The 7,979-nt window shown below is 45.7% G+C and overlaps 1 long non-coding RNA gene across 1 annotated transcript; it reads left to right on the top strand.

The window, feature by feature from the left end:
• The first annotated feature begins 5,316 nt into the window (after positions 1-5,316).
• On the top strand, positions 5,317-5,999 carry LOC135382977 (uncharacterized). The gene is made up of 3 exons (XR_010419578.1): positions 5,317-5,487; positions 5,734-5,833; positions 5,894-5,999. It is a non-coding gene; the product is annotated as an uncharacterized LOC135382977 (long non-coding RNA).
• The last annotated feature ends 1,980 nt before the right edge of the window (positions 6,000-7,979 follow it).

The raw sequence follows: 7,979 nt of genomic DNA, 5'->3' as shown, positions 1-7,979 counted from the left end.
TGAAATTCATTGAAGTTCATTCAGAAAGATTATAAAAAAAGTTAAAACAATACACAGCTGAGACATTGCATAAAAGGTATGACTGGACCAGCTGCAGAGAGCCCTGTAAAGGTGGCATCCGCCATGCTTACATGCTCTGGGTATCTGAACAAAAAGCACGAAATTATGATGACTAGAAATGTCATAATTGGTTAAAGTTGGTCCATCTGTTATTGAACTTCGCAACTTTGGAAGGTTTTCCTAATGGGCCCCCACCATGTATAGTCGCTGACCGATAATTCGGACTTTCCAATATTCCGGACAAACACAGTGGCTTTATCACAAGCCCAATACAACCAATGTATTTTGACTTCCAATAATTTCCCATTTTTTTTAAGTTTCAGCCAAATTTCGGTGCGAGCTGCTTTTTTTTTGACGACTTTCCACCTCCCTGACATCAAATTACCTCAAACATGGCACATCTCCCGCACGAACATCAACAAATCAACAAGCTACGTCAGCTTCAGGTTGCATCAGAAGCAGTCGGATGAGGAACAGCCCATGTCACCGGAACTTCCGCTGAAAGGATGAGCGGAAGTTACGGTCACGTGGGCTCCCCTAATCTGATCCCTTCCAAGAAACACTTGGACTGCACGTGATCCCAAAAGCGTGCCGTGGGACTTCATGCTTCATCTCCCCATATGTGCTTTGTTGTCTACACGAGGTTTCTCGGAATCTGCAACATCAGCCAGGCTCATTGCGTGCATAGCTGTACTGAATATAGTCCAGAAACAACGGTCATTGATGCGCTTTGAAGGTCGTATTTCGGCAGTGTGGCATCAACGTGACTACACTGCAACATTAGTTCTCATTTCTGGGCTGCGAAACAAACGGGAATACATGTGTTTTCACACTGCTTTAACTATTCTTTGCAAACCTTTTTTCGGAAGTGAGGTTGACCTCCAGCTAGTAATTCGGACTGCCCAATAATTCGAACCAATTTTGTGGCTCCTGGAAGTCCGCATTGTCGGTCGACGACTTCATTTTATTCGGATTGTGCAATAAACCAAGCCAAACCAAGAAATTGTTGTGGCAGACAGGCAATTCTGCAAATTATTGCAGAATCGTGGAAAAAGAAGGGTCCTACTTATACCTGACGCGTGGTCCTCTGTAGATGTGGGGATTGCGCACGCTCCTCACCACCAGTGTACCTACGGTTTCCGAACTTCAAGCGCTTCTGCTGGACCTCCTCGTTATTCTGAAGCTTCCTCCGTTCATTTTTAAATTTGTTCCTGAGAGCCACGATCCAAGAGCTCTAGAAGTACAGTATAGGAACACAACACAGTTGAAAGATATGTACGTTCAAATACTGTGCGCAGTAATTCCATAAATAGGACAACTGGTTGATGCATGGTGAGCATTTTGGCGTGCCTCACCCGCCCTAATTGTTATGCCCTCATGACTTCGAGCCCTCACTGGCCCTTATTTCTAAGATGCCCTTACTCAGATTCCCTCGTAAGCCCTTGACACACGAAAGCAAAACAGGCCGCAATCTCACGACATTAGAACTCATGAGTGCCTCAGGGGCGGATTTAATGGGGGGGGGGGCGATCCCCCTACGGCTATGTTCCCCATGTGGCTGATACTGTGCCGCAAAGCTCCTTAAGACCCCCCCCCCCCCCCAAGAGAGACCATTGAATCCGCCCCTGGAGTGCCTTCACAGCACCTCATCATGACGGGTTGCTATTCATGATGCAATAACAACCCTCACAGCCATCACATGCCTTCAAGTCGTGAGTGCCCCACAACAGCTGTTGTATAGGCCTTCAAATAATGAGTCCAGCCTAACGTGCTTCAAGGCAGGAGAATTGCCATTCAAGCAGAACACTTTAACAGCTGTGAAATTTTACCCACAAACCGTGTGTCCCAGTCACTCTTCTGGACAACTTACGACGGCAGTTGCTCCCTCAAGGATTTACAAAGCAAGCCGTAAGCAGATTGCCGTAGCAGAAGAGGTGAGCTGCATCACTCCTATTAATTTTGAGTTATTCATTCAATAACCATCATTCTGTCTATCAAGTAACTTTGTGGTTTTGCGCAACCAGACACAGGCAATAGAATGATGTTTGCCTTGGGGTGGTAGAGAACATGACAGGCACTTTTAAAGCACTTTTCAACAAGTTTGACTGTGCTGCTCAAGTATATGAAACTTTTGATAAAATCGATTAACTATGGTTCTGTAAAAAAAAAAAAAAACGAACTATTTGTGAACTTCTAAATGCAATATCAAAATGTGCACGTTATCGCTGTTCCCTCAAGACACTAGAAACAGAATGCTACGAGCAGAATAACTCCACAAACCTACTTCTAATGGAGTACCTAATGAACTGACAGTGGCACTTACGCAGCCATCACCGATGACATCTGCAAGTTGAGGATACTTCTCCACCAGCATGTTGGTTGCTTTGTAATAGAAAGTGCGTGAAGGGTAGCTGCATTGCAAAATTGTGGAACAAAACTGTCAGATATCTTCCCGGTGCTAAGCTCACACTAGGCACATTATGAATGTAACTCAAAAAGCTGCACACATAGGTGTACTTACAGTGTGGTCCTAACAATTGACTGATACGACAGATCCACAATTTTGATCTCAAGAGAGGATTTCAGGGGCTGGTTGCTTGATACTGCAACCATTGCAGCATGAAGCACACCGAAGTCTGGAAGCACATAACCCTGTCCATCACGGTTTTCCCAGTCACTTCTGCAAGAGCATATGTGCAATTGCATGCACATGACTCAGTGAATAATCAATGCGACTGAAGATTACAATATGGTGAAGTATTGCCTGCGACACAGTTTTCAGTAATCTTAAGACCATGTCACAGCGAAATTCCTAACTAAGGTTTTCTGCTGGTGTCGACTTCATTCCACCATTGTGGCTTTAATGGCCGGACTGCAGCAACACCATCAGGTGAGAGATGATGGTACAACAATTGTGTGTCATCTGCTAGCTCCAAACACAGGCCCCCTATTTATTTGGCAGGCAGAGTGCAATCAGAACTGACATCTGTTTAGCTTTTCCTTTGTTTGGAAGCACAAATAGTACACCAATGTCAGGCCATATATTTGAGGCATTTCCACGCTGGTTAGGATTTTTTGCAGAAAGTGTAGGTCCAATATCAGAGACGATGGCTGTCCTGCAAAACTTGCACAGATGAGGGATTCCCTTATTTTATTTACTGTTGGCAAACCCTATTGAAAAATCCCGTATGAGACTCATATAGTTCCTATATCAGTTTGTATGGTTCCCGTACAGATTCGTATGGGTCCTATATTTATACATATGGACCGCGTATGAAGTCATATGTAGGCAATATGGCATTCTTATGGGTACCGTACGGAGACATATGGAGTCAATATGATACTTATGTGGGCCTCGTATGAAGTGATATGGGGCCGTATATCACATATCTTTCACCCATATGAAGTGATGTGGCAGCAATATGGGTTCCATACGACGTCGTATGTGACAGCAATAGTACACATATGGGGCCGTATGATGCACATTAGGATAGTATGGGGGACAGGAATCACACATGACACATAATTCGAAACGTTGATTCTGCCACATAGTTATGGGTACAATTATGCCAAACTAGTTTTTGAAATGGGCCACTTAATTGCGTCACGCACTTACCTTATAAAAATGGATTGCGCGAACCAAATGTGTGTCACTGCCCTGGAGGAACGTGCAGATAAATAAACTCACTGCTACGTTCCTGTGTTAGGGACTAAATAGTAACGGACGGACGGAAACGATGCAGAAATAGGATACACGCTCCGAACGACACGTGAGTTGACACACATGACTAGGTTAGGTCAGGTTGGATGATGTCGCTTTTTGCTGAGAATACAATTAGTTATACCCTAACAAGGATTTGTCCTGCTTTCTAACCTGTTCCCGTACTCAAAATATCGATTCTTCAGGTATTTATCTGGAGTACACGGATAGCCTGCTCAAGACTCTTGGGGACCCTAGTGGTTCATGGCAGTAGTGAGTCTCTTTCGACTGACGGTGGTGTCGCTTGATGTGGTAGTGCGTCTAATATAGAGGCCTAAAATGGTCCTATCAAGACGCTATTTGTTGTGACGGATTCCACATTCCTCCCCCTTCACGAGCACGCCTAAAGTTTCTGAGAAATCCTAACGGTAGCCGACAAATGTGAAAATTTTTGGCTTCCATCAGCACATATACGACACATTCGGAGCGCCGTCACTCCCGCGGCGTTTGTCGGATTCACGCCAAAATTTGCGTCCAAATAGGTCTCGAATAGTTCTATGATCGGCCAAATCACACCGCGGTCCGGTCTTTAGCGGTTCGGAAATTGTGGGTCAAGACGCATTCGCGACGCTCTTTTTGCAAACTTTGGGGTCCTTTTTAGGAAGGAAGCTCACGTCCAACGATGTTCATTTTTTTGTAACGTACTCTACATGACGTACCAAACGTGACAAAATTGACCGCAGCTCTGTAACTTTAGCGGCTCTCCAGTTACCGGTTTCCGTGTTTGCACTCCTCACAATAGATGTGACGGGCGGCCGCATTTTCCTAAAACCGCCCCAGTTGCAGCTACATAGTCGTGTGTAACATAGTTTTGAAGGTCTCGACGTGCTCTTTTCAATCGAGTTTGTCTTATAGGCCCGCAAAGTTTCGTTCTCCAAGATAAGATATTGGCTTTGTAGTTTTTCGACGCCGGCGTGTCTGGGTGACGGCGCCCCGAAACGCTTCCCGCTGTTCAGTGCTGTAACTTGCTTACCTAACGCCCGATTTACCCGAAATTTTGTGTGTGCATGCTCCGTACCCTGCACTACAAGTTTCCAATTCGGACCACCAGTCAATTCCCAGCTGTTAGGGCGTCATTCCGAAAATTCCTGACGCCGACCCCCGTTCCGCGACATTTGTCTCACTGTTTGGGTTCGAACCCCACGGCAGATCCGAACCCCCTCTGACGGGCACACGTACTCAAAGCGGGCAAGATGTAGGAACTTGTGACACCTTTTTATCTCTCTCCGTTCTCTAGTTAGGATCCCGTGGCAACGGCGGCTTCCTTATATATGGGGCGCGGGGCATTTTTTTCGATATTGGGTGTTTCTTGGCGTAGGAAGGTGAGTGAGGTCTCGTTTTGACGGGGAAAACGTCCTCTTTCCGATGGCATTGTTGTCGTGCTCGCGCCGATTTCCGTTCTCTTGATATAGCACGAAGAGCGCCGCGACAGTGGCGCCCCCGACGCCACACTCTGCGTCCGCCACTGCTCTCAGTCGACGTTGGAGCACCGGAGGTGAGCGGTCGCGTGTTGTCGTCGTTCCAGTTCTGGGTGTTTCGGGGTGGCGTTGGTGGCTCGGACTGTTCTGACTGTGTGTTTGTGCCTTGCTAGTGATGTCTGGACATGTTTCTCTGTTTGTACGCCTTGGAAGATACGACCAGAAGCCGTTGGATTTCGTGAATGGAAGGTTAGTTGTGAGGCTGCTGTGCCATGATTCATGCACGGTTTGCTTGGTAACATTCCTAGCGTGTGGGTTCCTATTACTTTATGCACTCAGTATGATTGCTACCCCTCTTGAGTCCTGTTACCTTATGCTGAACTCAGTGTGGTCGTTGCCGTAGTCGTTAACCGATATCGTCACTTAACATCTGGTGAAGATGTCACATGTGATGCTTCATTGGCCTGTTACAAATGTGGAATCATTGAATTTCAGACGCTTTTGACAGATTTGTTTCTGTGCACAAGACAAATGGGCTGTCGCACTCCCGACGTAGGAAATGAACACACACGTCGCTGAGATCTTAAAAAACAAAGTAAGTTAAGCTACAGGTCATTGCAAAGATTTTTACTGAGTTGTGTTTCCTGCGAAACAGGTAGTGTGTACACTTCACCCATGCAACTCCAATGTCTGCTTCATGGCAGTGCAAGCTTTTACAACCGTGCCCTTGAATGTAACAAGCCAAATAAACTGGATAACAAAGAAAAGTTTCCTGGTTCTTTTGCCACTATGTTCGCGTAATTATACTCAGCTTATCATACCTAGATTTTTCTAAGATCTGTACTGCTTTCACGATGTATCCTCCCCTTTGGTGCTTTGTGTGTAGGTGGATTTTGGTTCCCCACTATGTGTCAACCCTGTATAACCTTCACTCCGTATCGTCATGCGACCGTTACCCGACCAGCGGCTTCTTCAACGTGGTACATAACCTTATGCTCTCTGTGCCCCGTATAAGCCGTCTCATAATTCCGTTGTGGCTCACACAATCATGTGGGTCTATGGGTCACATGAGAATTGTATGGGACACATTTATACGGGATTGTTGGATATGGAGATTCTCGTATGGCTCATACGGGCCATATGAGGACCCCGTATGGTCTATATAACTCATATGTCCATATGACACATAACCCCATGTTCAATAATGCCATATATATGGGACCCGTATTTATTCGATATGGGTTTTTTCAATAGGGAATAAGCAATCAAGCCTGATATTCAGAACATTCATCATGTAAATAAATGGGTGGGAGTGCCCCTGATGTCACCCAATGCAAATTGGCAATCTGTACTACCCCTTATCAAGAGGAATGAGCACGGTGATTTAGTGTGGGAGGGGATTGATGCACCACTAAGGTCATGTGCTCCACACCTTTTAGCTGCTAGCCAGCAGACAAGGCTTGTTTCCTTATTTCTCCACAAAAAGATAGACGCACGTGAGCGCAACATTCACAGGACCGTCGTGGTCGGTCACGTTACCTTTGCACCCTTTACAAAGATACTGATGGCCACAGAAAAATCTTGAACATGGCATGAACCCTGTGTAATTGTGCTTCCAAAATAGGGAAGAAGGAACAACAGAAACAAACATGCTAATTCTAAAAGGTACAGCTGTCAAGCATCTCTCTCGTCTGGCAGCAAGGTGTCGGAGCGAACCGAAAACCGGAACCGAAAAAAAAAAAAAAAACACGCTATTTTGGTGCGGACCGGAACGGAATCAAAACCGTATACGTTTTTTTCGCTCAGGAGGGAAACCGAAAAATATATTTAACGGTTTTCAGTCCAAGAAAAAACTTCGCCGGTTTGGACTACGGATAGGCGAATGAAACAGACGTCGTGTGCTCTGAAGTCATGTCACGGATACTATACGAGGGTTACGGTTACGGTGGAATGTATGTCGGTATACTATGACCCTTAGGCTCCCTTTGTAATGGTTTATTGTTCGCGCACGCACACAGACTTAGAGGTACATGTGACTCTCTAGCAATGTGCCGTAGTGTTCGTTTTAATTTGATCCCCCAAACTCTCCTCAACTAAACAGCGACCCAAGGGGGTCTGCATAACGGCTTCTTTATCGGTAATGTCGCGCAACGCGTCCCTTGTTTGAAAGCAGCTAAGTTGAATACATTTACGTATACGCGAGGGCAAGCCCGTGCGAAATGGCAACTCTTTTGTGGACAGGACACAAAGAAAATATAACGGAGCCTTCGAGCGCGTTTGTGAGTGAAGGTGTTCCTCGATTTGCGTCGTACTCGTGCGGTGGTGCTTGCTGGCTAGACAGTAGCAAGAGACATTCGGATGGGACGCGATCGCTCCAACCGAACAAGAAAGAACTTTACGTATGACATCACGACAAACAAGTCCGTTTGTAGCATGCGCTTCAAGAAAGGAGAAAGCCCATTTGAACAGACACTACGCTACCGGAACCAGGAGCTACCAATTTCACAGCTGTCTATTAATATTAAATACCATGTATGCGAAATAAACGGGTTTACATTTTCTAACATTGATTTTTTTTTGTGGGGATGAATATTCCCAGCAGAAGCGGAACCGGTTAAAAACCGGTATGAACCGTTATGTTTTTGCTCCGGAGCAGAACCGGTACCGGATCGTTTATGATGCAACCGGAACGAAAAACGTTTCGGTTCGACACCCTGTCTGGCAGTATTGATGCAGCCCAG

This window comes from Ornithodoros turicata, chromosome 2 (genome assembly GCF_037126465.1).
Source record: "Ornithodoros turicata isolate Travis chromosome 2, ASM3712646v1, whole genome shotgun sequence".
NCBI classification, from domain to species: domain Eukaryota; kingdom Metazoa; phylum Arthropoda; class Arachnida; order Ixodida; family Argasidae; genus Ornithodoros; species Ornithodoros turicata.
The sequence above is the reverse complement of the archived record's forward strand: the minus strand, read 5'-3'. Positions and strand labels throughout refer to the sequence as shown.